Source organism: Oratosquilla oratoria, chromosome 28 (assembly GCF_046742065.1).
Source record: "Oratosquilla oratoria isolate Oo_2021 chromosome 28, ASM4674206v1, whole genome shotgun sequence".
Taxonomy (NCBI): domain Eukaryota; kingdom Metazoa; phylum Arthropoda; class Malacostraca; order Stomatopoda; family Squillidae; genus Oratosquilla; species Oratosquilla oratoria.
In genome coordinates, this window is record NC_134804.1 from 42,316,633 (window position 1) to 42,329,441 (window position 12,809).

The 12,809-nt window shown below is 41.4% G+C and overlaps 1 protein-coding gene across 1 annotated transcript in view; it reads left to right on the top strand.

Moving 5' to 3' along the window:
• The window catches only part of LOC143040342 (pyruvate kinase-like), a gene marked incomplete at its 5' end in the record, with an annotated part of 60,486 nt that overhangs the window by 24,540 nt on the left and 23,137 nt on the right, over nucleotides 1–12,809 (top strand).

A 12,809-nucleotide genomic window follows, 5' to 3' on the forward strand; every position in this document is an offset into this window, starting at 1 on the left:
TCTTGACTAGCCAAAGAAATATGTGGTGAATGTTGGGATATGGTTGCTTCCTGCTTGGCTTACAGTTCTCGGAATGGGTCATACTAACCAGAAGATATGCCAACTGCACTGGAACTGAAATTATGTTTTGGAGGTTGTCATAAAATCATAAAGATTACCAATGATATTAAGATGGAGCATGTATGAAGAGTTTAACCATAAATATAATAAACTTTTATGGGAATGTGATATTGCTTAATTGGGCAAGCATGATGACAAAGGATGGCATTAAGGGTTGTCTTCCTTTTCATGTAGTAATTAGATAACTCGTAATACAAATGATAAGGCTTTACTTTGGTTAGCTTACATACAAGTCAGATCTGAAAGAATGGGGAGGCAGGATTCTTAAATATATAGAATTTTTCCCCTGATTAGTGTGGCCATTCCAAAGATTAATTTATGTTTTCTGCTGACATTAGTTATGTCACTAGTCACTTTGTGCTGCTGTCCCAAGAAAAAAAATAGAAAAGCAAAAAGAAAAAAAAGAAGGGAAAAAAAAAGAAAGAAAAAAAAAATCCTTCTTGTCACAACCTTTGTGTACCATGGTTGGTAAGCATCAAATGACCCCTGACTCTATCACAAATCCTGAGATGGAAGCAGCACCTATGTATAGAGCAGAACTAGTAAATACACACGTGTTGAGCTTTGCTGTTTGATTCCACGTCCTCACTGTACTATTTTAAGAAGTTGAGATGACCTTTTTCAATTTGTACATATTGATTTGTTTTGTGGATGGATGGGGAGAAAGGGGTTTGAGCAAGAGGGGAATGTCTGTTAAGCAAGGAAGGGAGAAGGTAAAGGATGGGTGAATGGAGAATGGCTGTGTATAGATGCTACTGTGATGCAAGGAAGGGAGGGGGTGGGGGGTGAATGGGAGTAGGGAAGAAAGGTTGTGTGTGAAAGATGTTTTGACACAGCCTGAATGTATTTCTCCTTGTCTTCTCTATTTTCCGCATGAGGGGATGGAGAAGTAGGGTGTTACCAATTAAGCAAAGCAGCTGTGCTGTGGATGTACAGTTTCTTGCTGCATTTCTTTTGACTCAAGGCAGGAGACAGGGATGACACCTAAGGAGCTAAGATGAAAGGGTGGTGGATGGGAGTGGGTATGTGCTTTGAGATGGTCACCTTTGTTATAAGGGGGAAAGAGCCCTTGGTATGTAGATAGACCTCACAGTAGACTTAGGTAGAAACTAAAACATATTAGAAGACTAAGAGGCAAACTACTTGAATGGATGAAGTTTTTTTTTTTTTTTTTAATGGAACATGCGTGAAAACGGTAGTAAAGGATAAGATGTCAAGATGGAGAGCAGTAATGAGTGGAGTTCCACAAGGTTCAGTACTTGCACCAATAATGTTTCTTGTCTGTCAGTGACATGATGGAAGGTACAAGCTATTTCAACGTATTTGGTGATGATGCAAAAATCATGGGGAAAATGAAAAACGAGGAGGACTAGGCTATTTCTAAAAGATCTAGACACTATTTTTGCATGGAGTCTAGAATGGAAAATGAAGTTCAATACCAAAAAATGCCAAGTACTGGAAATGGGCAGTAGTTGCAAAAGATCACCTTTTAAACTATTCCTTGGGAAGTGAATCTATTACAAAAGGTAGACAGGGGATAGATTTGGAAGTGTTGACAAAAGACCTGTCACATGACAGACAACAGGATTGTGGGAGAGACATTGGGACTGCTGCAGAAGATTAAAGTGGCTTAACACTATTTGGATGAAGAGATGATGAAAATACTCATTGAAACCCTGCTCTGTCCAAGATTGGAATATGCATCATTGGTATAGTCCCCACACACGGTGAAGGATATAAGCAAAATTGAGAGAATACAAATGGCAGCATCCAAACTGGTCCCCAGCCTGGCAGATAAACCATGTGAGGAAAGACTAAAAGCACTGGATTTGCCAACTTTGAAAGGTTGAAGAGAGGTGATATGATTACATTATTCAGGTCACCAAGGGGGTTAAATTACTTAGACGAGGGATCTTGATTAAGGATAGGAGGGTTTTACGAATTCATTGAGCATTGCTCTGTTTGTTTATACTAGTTAAATACAAACACACTTGCACACACGCAAGGTTCATTATCTTAAATGACTTGTACCCTGATAAACAAAATTGTTGGGGAATCCTACAACTTGCTGATCAATAAAAGTGGCTTTTACCTATTTGGACGAAGAAATGGTTAAAAGAATATTAGTCATACTAATAATGCCTAGACTGGTGTATGCTGTGACACTATGGTCACCCAGTACCAAAAAGAATATAAAGAAAATTGAAAGAATCCAGAGAGCAACTACAAAAATGGCCCCAGCACTTTCAAACCCGTCATATGAGGAGAGGCTGGCTAAATTGAAATGACCAACTTTGGAAAAGAGGCGACCTACTGACCATCTACAGAATCATGAAAGGCACGAAAGTCCTAGATAGAGAGGACTTACTAAATTGGGACAAGAGGACATGAATAGATAAATAAAAGGAATAGTTATAGAAGAGATTTGAAAATAAATACAATTTTCCATACAGAGTAGTGGACACTTGGAACAAACTGGACGAAACATTAGTGTGTGCAAAAACCATACACGAATTTAAGAACAAACTAGACAATGTGAGATACAAAGGCAGGACACCATGAGCATAGCTCCCCTTCTTGTAAAATAAACTAGGTAAATACACACGCACAAAAGAAGGACAGTTACAGAAGAGATTTGAAAAAGAATAGCTTCCCACACAGAGTGATTGATGTCTGGAACAAACTAAACAGGGAAACAGTGAGTGCCAAAACTATACAAGATTTTAAGAACAAACTGGATGCGGAGAGATACAAAAGCGGGTCACTACGAGCATAGCTCTCGTCCCGTAAAATACAACTAGGTAAATACATACAGATATATATTAATCAAAGGAAAGAATATGTAAAAATATGCAGGGAAGAAAAAGACATAATAGAAAAATGTAAGCACTAGCCAAAACTATAGATATGTAAATGGTAAACTAAAAAAAAGAATAGGAAATAGTGAAACTACACCATTGGAATAAGGAATGCATAGAAGATACAGAAATGGCTGAAGTCATGAGCAAACACTTCAAGTCGGTGTTCACTAGAAAAATAATACAACACTGGGAAGAAGGGAGAGAAGTGACCCCCCCCCCCCACCCATGAGGGAAACAATATTAATACAGATCTGAAAAAGACCTGGGGGTGATTATCACAAAATATAAGTCCTCTGACAAACATATAAACAAAAATTGTCAGCCAAACCTATAACTTCCCAAGATCAATAAAAGTGGCTTTTACTTACTTTGATGAAGACATGGTAAAGAAAATACTAGTCACACTGATAAGGCCTTAATTAGAGTATGCAGCAACACTATGGTCACCCATTACTAAAAAGAATACAAGGAAAATTGAGAAAATCCAGAGAGCTATGAAGATGGCCCCAACACTATAAAAAATGCCATATGAAGAAAGATTGTCAAAACTAGAACTGCAGACTCTGGAACAATGAAGAGAAAGAGGTGACTTGTTGACCATCTACAGAATTATGAGAGGTGTGGAAATCCTTGATAGAGATGACTTACTAAATTGGGATAAGAGAAACAAGAGGACATAGAAGGAAACTCAAAAAGGACAGTTATAGAAGAGACCTGAAAAAAATGGCTTGCCCCACAGAGTGGTGGATATATGGAACATATTAAACGAAACAATAGTTTGTGCAAAAACGATACAAAAATTTAAGAGCAATGGCGAGATACAGAGATGAGACACCATGAGCGTAGCTCCCCTTCCTGTAAGATGCTAGGTAAATACACACGCACAACAAGGATGTCCCCAACACTTTCAAAATTGACATACAAAGGTTGTCTAAACTGGAATCACCAACCCTGGAACAAAGAAGAGAAAAAGGAGATCTATTGGCCATTTACAGAATCATGAAAGGCATGGAAGTCCTTGACAGAGAGGACTTGTTAAAATGGTATAAATCGAGGACAGAAAAAAACTTGAAAAGGATAGTTATAGAAGACGTACATACATACATATACCAAGGCTTTTTCCCCCTTACAAGGAGGTAGCCAAAAAGGGAAAGGCATAAAATAATTTCCACCCATTCCATCCCTGAATACACTCCACACCCCTCCAACCTCCCTCTTATCTTAGCACCTCCTGGATGACGGGTCATCCCTGCACCTTGTCCACTGCCCTGGGTCAGAAGCAGTGTCGCAAGACACAGCACATCCACAGCAAGGCCGCTTCATTACATCGGCGACCCCCCATTGCATAAAAGGAGAGGACGGAGAGAAATCCCTTCGGGCTGTGTCAAATTTTGCTCACACATACTACTTCAAAAAAAGTGTTCCTCACAGTGGTAGATGTCTGGAACAAATTAGAAGAAACAATAGTGTGTGCAAACACCATACAAGAATTAAAAAACAAACTAGATGCTGAGAAATACAAAGACAGGACATCACAAGCATAGCTCCCTTTTGTATAGACACAGTAAAGGAAACATGGACTGGAGGTGAAGCTTTTATTCCTGACATTTCGTCTATCGACTTTGAGAAAGTCGATAGACGAAACGTCAGGAATAAAAGCTTCACCCCCAGTCCATGTTTCCTTTACTGTGTCTATACAACTTGTTCACATGGATTTTCATAGCTCCCTTTCCCGTATAATACAACTAAGTAGATACACACATACTTATACACATTGATAGAAGAGATCTCCTGATTAAAGATGGGAGGGCTTTAAGAGGTGGAAGTAAATTAAGAAAGACCACAAGTCGAAAGGATATGAAGAAAGTTTTCCACATAGATGGAGTAACATAGGTGATGTAGCCCAAACTCACACAGTACATGAATTCAAAGCTTTATATGATAATTAGAAATCAAAGATATAGATAATGTTTGAACTGTACATAAATTTAAGTCTAGGCATGTTTAGAAAATTAGAGAATAGGAGACCGGAACCAATGAGCGTTGCTCCTTTCCTGTAAACTCCAATTAGGTAAATACACGCACACACTCCTAATTAAAGATGGGAGGGCTTTAAGAGGTCATGGAAGTAAATTATGAAAGACTACATGTCGAAAGTTTGTGAAGAAATACCATTTTCAATATGGCTTAGGTGATATAGCACAAGTTCAAGCAATACGTGAGTTCAAATCTAAATATGACTATTGGAAATCGAAGAGATAGATTAAGTTGGAATCATACATAAATTTGAGTCAGTTAGAAAATTAGAGAATAGGAGATGGGGGGGGGGGGGGAGCAAATTGTCAATCAGAAGGTGAGGAAATGGTTCCCAAGAAAACAGGAAGGCGGTATTGGAAAGGAAGCAAAACCAGGAAACTTGGAGAATAGCATATGTTGATGGTTTACTATTGGCTAGGTTGGAGATAAATGACATCTTAAGGATAAATGAGCCTGATATTTTGTCTAGTAGAGACTAAACCCCCCAAGAAAATTTATACACAGAAGGGGAACAACAGATACACTTGGAAAAGAGATGGAGAAGATAAAAAGAGTGGAGGAGTAATGTTTGTGGTGAAAAGTGACACAAATGAGTAAAAGCAGCAACGACTGCAACAGCACTGTAGGAGAGAGGCCAAACGCAGAGTATGGGATCCAATATATTTGACGTTTGGCCTCTCTCCTAAAGTGACACAAAGGTGGAAGAAGCAAATCTGAGTGAAAGCAAGGCTGAAGTACATACATACATATACCAAGGCTTTTTCCCCCTTACTAGGGAGGTAGCCACAAAGGAAAAGGCATAAAATCATTCCCACCCATTCCATCCCTGAAAACACTCCACACCCCTCCACCCTCCCTCCCATCTTAGCACCTCCTAGATGACGGGTCATCCCTGCACCCTGTCCACTGCCCTGGGTCAGAAGCAGTGTCGCAAGACACAGCACATCCACAGCAAGGCTGCTTCATTAGATCGGCGACCCCCCCCCCTAAACATTACTAAAGGACACAATAAAAGACTTCATGGTGGCATGTGTATCCCCCAAGACAAGAGCTTAAGTTAAACTTAATATCAAGAAATGTTATAGGATACAGTTCTTTTCTTAAAGAGAAGTATTGAACAAAGTAGCAGTGTAGTCCTTATTGGAGATTTTAATCACAGTGAGATCAACTGGGAGGAATGGGAAGCAAGCGGCAAAGTAGATTCCTGGGGAAATACCCTGTTGAGTAGGTAGAGGATACAATGACCCAGTGGGTAAAGGAAGTGACTTGGGTAAGAGATGAAACTCGCACAAGATTAGAACTGTTACTAACCAAAGAGTCAGACATCAGCTCATTGAACTAACTTTGCCCCATAGGAAAAAGTGACCTTGTTACAATTGAATTTCAGCTGCAGGATAAGGAAATAGAGCCAAGGAATGAATCACATAGGCAAGGGAGACTCGATTTTAGGAAAGCAGATTATGTAGGGTTGAAAAAATTATTTGAAAAAACGAACTGGGAGAATTCATGAATACTACAGGAATGACAAGGAAATGGGAAATTTTTCTTGACATAATTGGGGAGTGAATAAACATGCTAAAGACAAGAGAAAGGAAGACGTAGAAAGAGGACTGGTTTAACAGAATCTGATATTGCAAAAAAGGGGCCAGGGATGTGGTTTAGGGAAAATAGAGGAATAAAAGAAGCATACATACATATACCAAGGCTTTTTCCCCCTTACAAGGAAGGTAGCCAAAAGGGAAAAGGCATAAAATCATTCCCACCCATTCCATCCCTAAATATACTCCACAGCCCCTCCACCCTCCCTCTTAGCACCACCTGGATGACGGGTCATCCCTGCACCTTGTCCATTGCCCTGGGTCAGAGGCAGTGCCGCAAGATACAGCACATCCACAGCAAGGCCGCTTCATCAAATCGGCGTCCCCCCATGCATAAAAGGAGAAGACAGGGAGAAATTCCTTTGGGCTGCATCAAATTTTGCTCTCACATACTACCTCAACCCCCATCCCCCTGCCCATTCCACCTCATGCATCACAACATCATCCATATACAACCATTCTCCATTCACCCCTGTCTTCTGTCCTCTCCCGTCCTTCCTCAACAGACATTTCCCTCTTCCCCAAAGCCCCCTTCACCCCATCCATCCACCTCATCCTAGGACGTCCCCTCATGTTCACTCCCTCCACATCTGCCTTCCATACCTCTTTTACTAGTCTTTCTTCACTCATTCTTTCCATGTGTCCAAACCATCCTAATACTCTTTCATCAACCCTATCTCCCAACTCCCTTTCCACCCCTGTTCTCCTCGTCACCTCCTCATTTCTCACTCTATCTAGCCTAGTAACCCCCATCATACTTCTCAAGACACCTCATCTCAAACACATTCAAACTCCTTCTCTCTTCCTCTCTTATGTTCCATGTTTCTGCCCCATACAGTGCTGTTGGCACAATCACTCCTTCATATAGTCTCCTCTTAGCATCCATTCCCAAATGTCTATTCCTCATTACACACTTCAATCCACCAAGGCATTTACTCACTTCTCTCAATCTACATTCTACCTCCACCTTCACTCCACCTTTTCCTGCCACATTTGCACCCAAGTATCTAAAACTATCCACTTCCTCCAGTCGCTCTCCCTTTAAGCTCACTTCCAGTCTACTGCCACTTTCACCCCTTGTACATCTCATCACCTTACTTTTACCCACATTTATCTTTAGCTTTCTTCTATCACATACTCTCCCAAACTCTGTCACCAACCTCCTCAGTCCCTCCTCCGATCCTGCCACAAGTGCAGTGTCATCAGCAAACAACAGCTGGCTCACCTCCCACTTTTCTCCATTTTATTTAACCATCTCCAATCCCTGACCCACTACCCTTGCATTTACCTCTCGCACTACCCCATCCATGTATAAGTTGAACAGCTAGGGCGACATAACGCATCCTTGACAAAGCAATTAAACAAAATAAGCTTACAAATAAGCTAGGAATGACTGTACAAGGATTTGAAGGGAGGAAGAAAGCAATTTTGAAAGAGGTATAGTAGATATATACAAAGATGAACCAAAACTGTTTTATACATACATACATATACCAAAGGCTCTTTCCCCCATATAAGGGAGGTAGCCAAAAACAAAGGCATAAAAACCACTCCCACTCATTTCATCCCTATCACAAGAAAACTTTTACAGATTTACAAATGGGAAGTCAACCCATTACAAAAGCAAGAGGATAAAGACTTGGGAGTGTTGATAAAAGACATATTACCTGACAGACATATCAGCAGGGTTGTGGGAGAGATGTCTAGACTACTACAGACTTTGCACTATATGTATGAAGAGATGATGAAAATACTCATTGAAACCCTGATCTTTCCAAAACTGGAATATGTCAGTGTTAAGGTCCCCACACAAAGTGAAGGATATAAGCAAGATTGAGAGAACACCAAGGGCAGCAACCAAACTGGTCCCCAGCCTGGCAGATAAATCATATGAGGAAAGAGTAAAGCAATGGAGAGAGTGAGTGGTTTGAGGTAAAGGTGGGACTTCGTCAAGGATGCATTATGTCTCCCTGGCTGTTCAACTTATACATGGATGGGGTAGTGCGAGAGGTAAATTTAAGGGTAGTGGGTCAGGGATTGGAGATGGTTAAAGAAAATGGAGAAAAGTGGGAGGTGAGCCAGCTGTTGCTTGCTGACAACACTGCGCTTGTGGCAGGATTGGAGGAGGGACTGAGGGAGTTGGGGACAGAGTTTGGGAGAGTATGTGATAGAAGAAAGCTAAAGATAAATGTGGGTAAAAGTAAGGTGATGAGATGTACAAGGGGTGAAAGTGGCAGTAGACTGGAAGTGAGCATTAAGGGAGAGCGACTGGAGAAAGTGGATAGTTTTAGATACTTGGGTGCAAATGTGGCAGAAAAAGGTGGAGGTAGAATGTAGATTGAGAGAAGTGAGTAAATGCCTTGGTGGATTGAAGAGTGTAATGAGGAATAGACATTTGGGAATGGATGCTAAGAGGAGACTGTATGAAGGAATGATTGTGCCAACAGCACTGTATGGGGCAGAAGAAACACAGAACATAAGAGAGGAAGAGAGAAGGAGTTTGAATGTGTTTGAGATGAGGTGTCTGAGAAGTATGATGGGGGTTACTAGGGTAAATAGAGTGAGAAATGAGGAGGTGAGGAGAAGAACGGGGGTGGAAAGGGAGTTGGGAGATAGGGTTGATGAAAGAGTATTAGGATGGTTTGGACACATGGAAAGAATGAGTGAAGAAAGACTAGTAAAAGAGGTATGGAAGGCAGATGTGGAGGGAGTGAACATGAGGGGACGTCCTAGGATGAGGTGGATGGATGGGGTAAAAGGGGCTTTGGGGAAGAGGGGAATGTATGTTGAGGAAGGACGGGAGAGGACAGAAGACATGTGTGAATGGAGAATGGTTGTATATGGATGATGTTGTGATGCATGAGGTGGAATGGGTGGGGGGATAGGGTATGAGGTAGTATGTGTGAGCAAAATTTGATGCAGCCCGAAGGGATTTCTCCCTGTCTTCTCCTTTTATGCAGGGGGGGACAGAGAGCGGGGGTCGCTGATTTAATGAAGCGGGCTTGCTGTGGATGTGCTGTGTCTTGCGACACTGCTTCTGACCCAGGGCAGTGGACAAGGTGCAGGGATGACCCGTCATCCAGGAGGTGCTCAGATAAGAGGGAGGGTGGAGGGGTGTGGAGTGTATTCAGGGATGGAATGGGTGGGAATGATTTTATGCCTTTTCCTTTTTGGCTACCTCCCTTGTAAGGGGGAAAAAGCCTTGGTATATGTATGTATGATTACAGTGAAGCGGGAGTTCTAGGGGGGGGGGAGAGGGGGGGGGGGTCGCCGAATTTATGAAGCGGCCTTGCTGTGGATGTGCTGTGAATTGCGACACTGCTTCTGACCCAGGGCAGTGGACAGGATGCAGGGATGACCCGTCATCCAGGAGGTGCTAAGATAGGAGGGAGGGAGGAAGGTGGAGGGGAGTGGAATATATGGGAAATGAAGTGGGTGGGAGTGATTTCTATGCCTTTTTCTTTTTGGCTACCCCCCGTGTAAGAGGGAAAAAGCCTTTGGTAAATGTATGTGTGTATGTATGTATGATTACAGTATTCAGGTCACTAAAGGGGATAGATTGCATTGACAAGAGATCTCTTAATTTAGGATAGGAGGGCTTTAAGAGGTCATTAAAACAAATTAAGGAAGACTTCATGTCCAAAGGATGTGAAGAAATATTCTCCATTCAGATACATAAATACTTTGAATAGGTTAGGTGATGATATAGCCTAATCTGGAACAATACATGGATTCAAATCTAAATATGATAATTGGAAATAAAGGATATAAATTAAGATGGAACTGTACATGAATATGAGGCTATATATGATAAATTGAAGACTAGGAGGTAGGACCCAACCATTGCCCCTTTCCTGTATACTACAGTTAGGTAAATACATACAGATGTATACATTGATGGCTAGTTTTCATGCTATACAGTGGTTGGTTTGCCACTACACTGCAGTAGTACACACCAAAATAATAATTTTACTTGAACCACCACAGGTAAAGTCAAGTCAGGTGAGTTGCATGCATTTTGTGTTATTGTGTTGTGCTGTTTTGAATGTCATTTTAACAAATTGATATGGAAAATTTGTTACATTGTCTTAATTTTATATTTGATAACTTATCTTATCCCTTTACTAAGGCTTTTTTTGTCTTCTAATGAATTTAGTTTTAACAAATGTATGTATGGGAGTGAGGTATGTGGGGATGAAATGGATGGGAGTGGATTTATGCCTTTGACTTTGGCTACCTCCCTTGTAAGGGTGAAAAAAGTCCTTGATATTTATATATGTATGCATGTATATATGGTTTCCAAAGAATATTTTATTACAAGATATTTCTGTAGGTTATAAAGGGGCATTGGGAAAGAGGGGAATGTCTGTTGAAGAAGGACAGGAGAGGGTAATGAATGGAGAATGGTTGTGTATGGATGATACTGTGATGCATGAGGGGGAGTGGGTGGGGGATGGGGGTGAGGGAGTATGTATGAGAAATAACATGATGTAGCCCAAAGGGATTTCTCCCCATCTTCTTCACTTCTGCATGAGGGGATGGAGAGGGGGTGTTTCTATGCCTTTCTTTTTTGGCTACCTCCCATGTAAGGGGGAAAAAGCCTTTGGTATATGTGTGTGCTGTGCTTTTAAAAAAAATGTGGCTTTTCACCTTATTCAGTGTGTGTGTAGGAATTGTTGCAGCTCTGTGTGATGTTGTTAATGGTTATTTATAATATATTTAAAATGTACTTACCTAGTTGTAGTATACAGGAAAGAAGCAATGCCATGTTTTATGTTGGACTGTGGATTGTCTGCAGGTCCAATTTATTTTGTACTGGTTAATGCTTGAGTATTGTGTATGCTAAATATACCCAGGATTTGCATGTGTGGCATTTAACCAATGTATGTATTTTATGAGTTTTGTGCATGTTGGGCATGTGCAGGGGCTTAGGCTGGCTATGATGTCTTTAGCTAGAAGGAGGGCAGGTGCCAGATTACTGACCTTGCAATGTGATGAAAAAAGTTGTGAAGATAGGATGGAGGTGGAATGTGATGAGAAACGAGTTGAGCCTGTTCCAGAAATCAGGCACTGGTCCTGTAGGGCTGTACTTCTGGGTGGAATTGAAGGGGGGAATTTATGAGAGTTTGTCAGAGGTGGTGTCCTATTTGGCAATGACCAAGTATTCAACAACACTATAAAAATCTGCTACAGCACCTATTGTTCTAACTTTAACACCATACCCACTTCTAGTGAAAGTTTGCTAAAATTGCTTTTTTCCTCCCTGTGAATTCTGGTATTGTCATTCTTAGCTTGTTTGTAAACTTATTCTGTTTTATTGTTTCTTTTCTTTCTCCATTTTCTTCAAGCCATATTCCTGGCCTTTTTCACAATCTCATACTTTTTATTAAACCAATACTGTTTTTATATTTACCTAGTATTTACTTACATACATATACCAAGGCTTTTTCCCCCTTCCAAGGGAGGTAGCCACAAAGGGAAAGGCATAAAAACACTCCCACCCATTTCATCCCTAAATACACTCCACACCCCTCCCACCCTTCCTCTCATCTGAGCACCTCCTGGATGACGGGTCATCCCTGAACCCTGCCCACCGCCCTGGGTCAGAAGCAGTGTCGCAAGACACAGTACATCCACAGCAAGGCCGCTTCATTTAATCGGCGACCCCCCCTCTCCGTCCCCCTTTGCATATAAGGAGAGGACGGGGAGAAATCCCTTCGGGCTGCGTCAAAATTTACTCACACATACTACCTCCTCATGCAGTCACAACATCATCCATATACAACCATTCTCCACTCACCTCTGTCTTCCGTCCTCTCCCTTCCTTCCTCAACAGACATTCCCCTCTTCCCCAAAGCCCCCTTTACCCCATCCATCCACCTCATCCTAGGACGTCCCCTCATGTTCACTCCCTCCACATCTGCCTTCCATACCTCTTTTACTAGTCTTTCTTCACTCATTCTTTCCATGTGTCCAAACCATCCTAATATTCTTTCATCAACCCTCTCTCCCAAATCCTTTTTCACCCCTGTTCTCCTCCTCACCTCCTCATTTCTCACTCTATCTAGCCTAGTAACCCCCACCATACTTCTCAGACACCTCATCTCAAACACATTCAAACTCCTTCTCTCTTCTTCTCTTATGTTCCACGTTTCTGCCCCATACAGTGCTGTTGGCACAATCACTCCTTCAT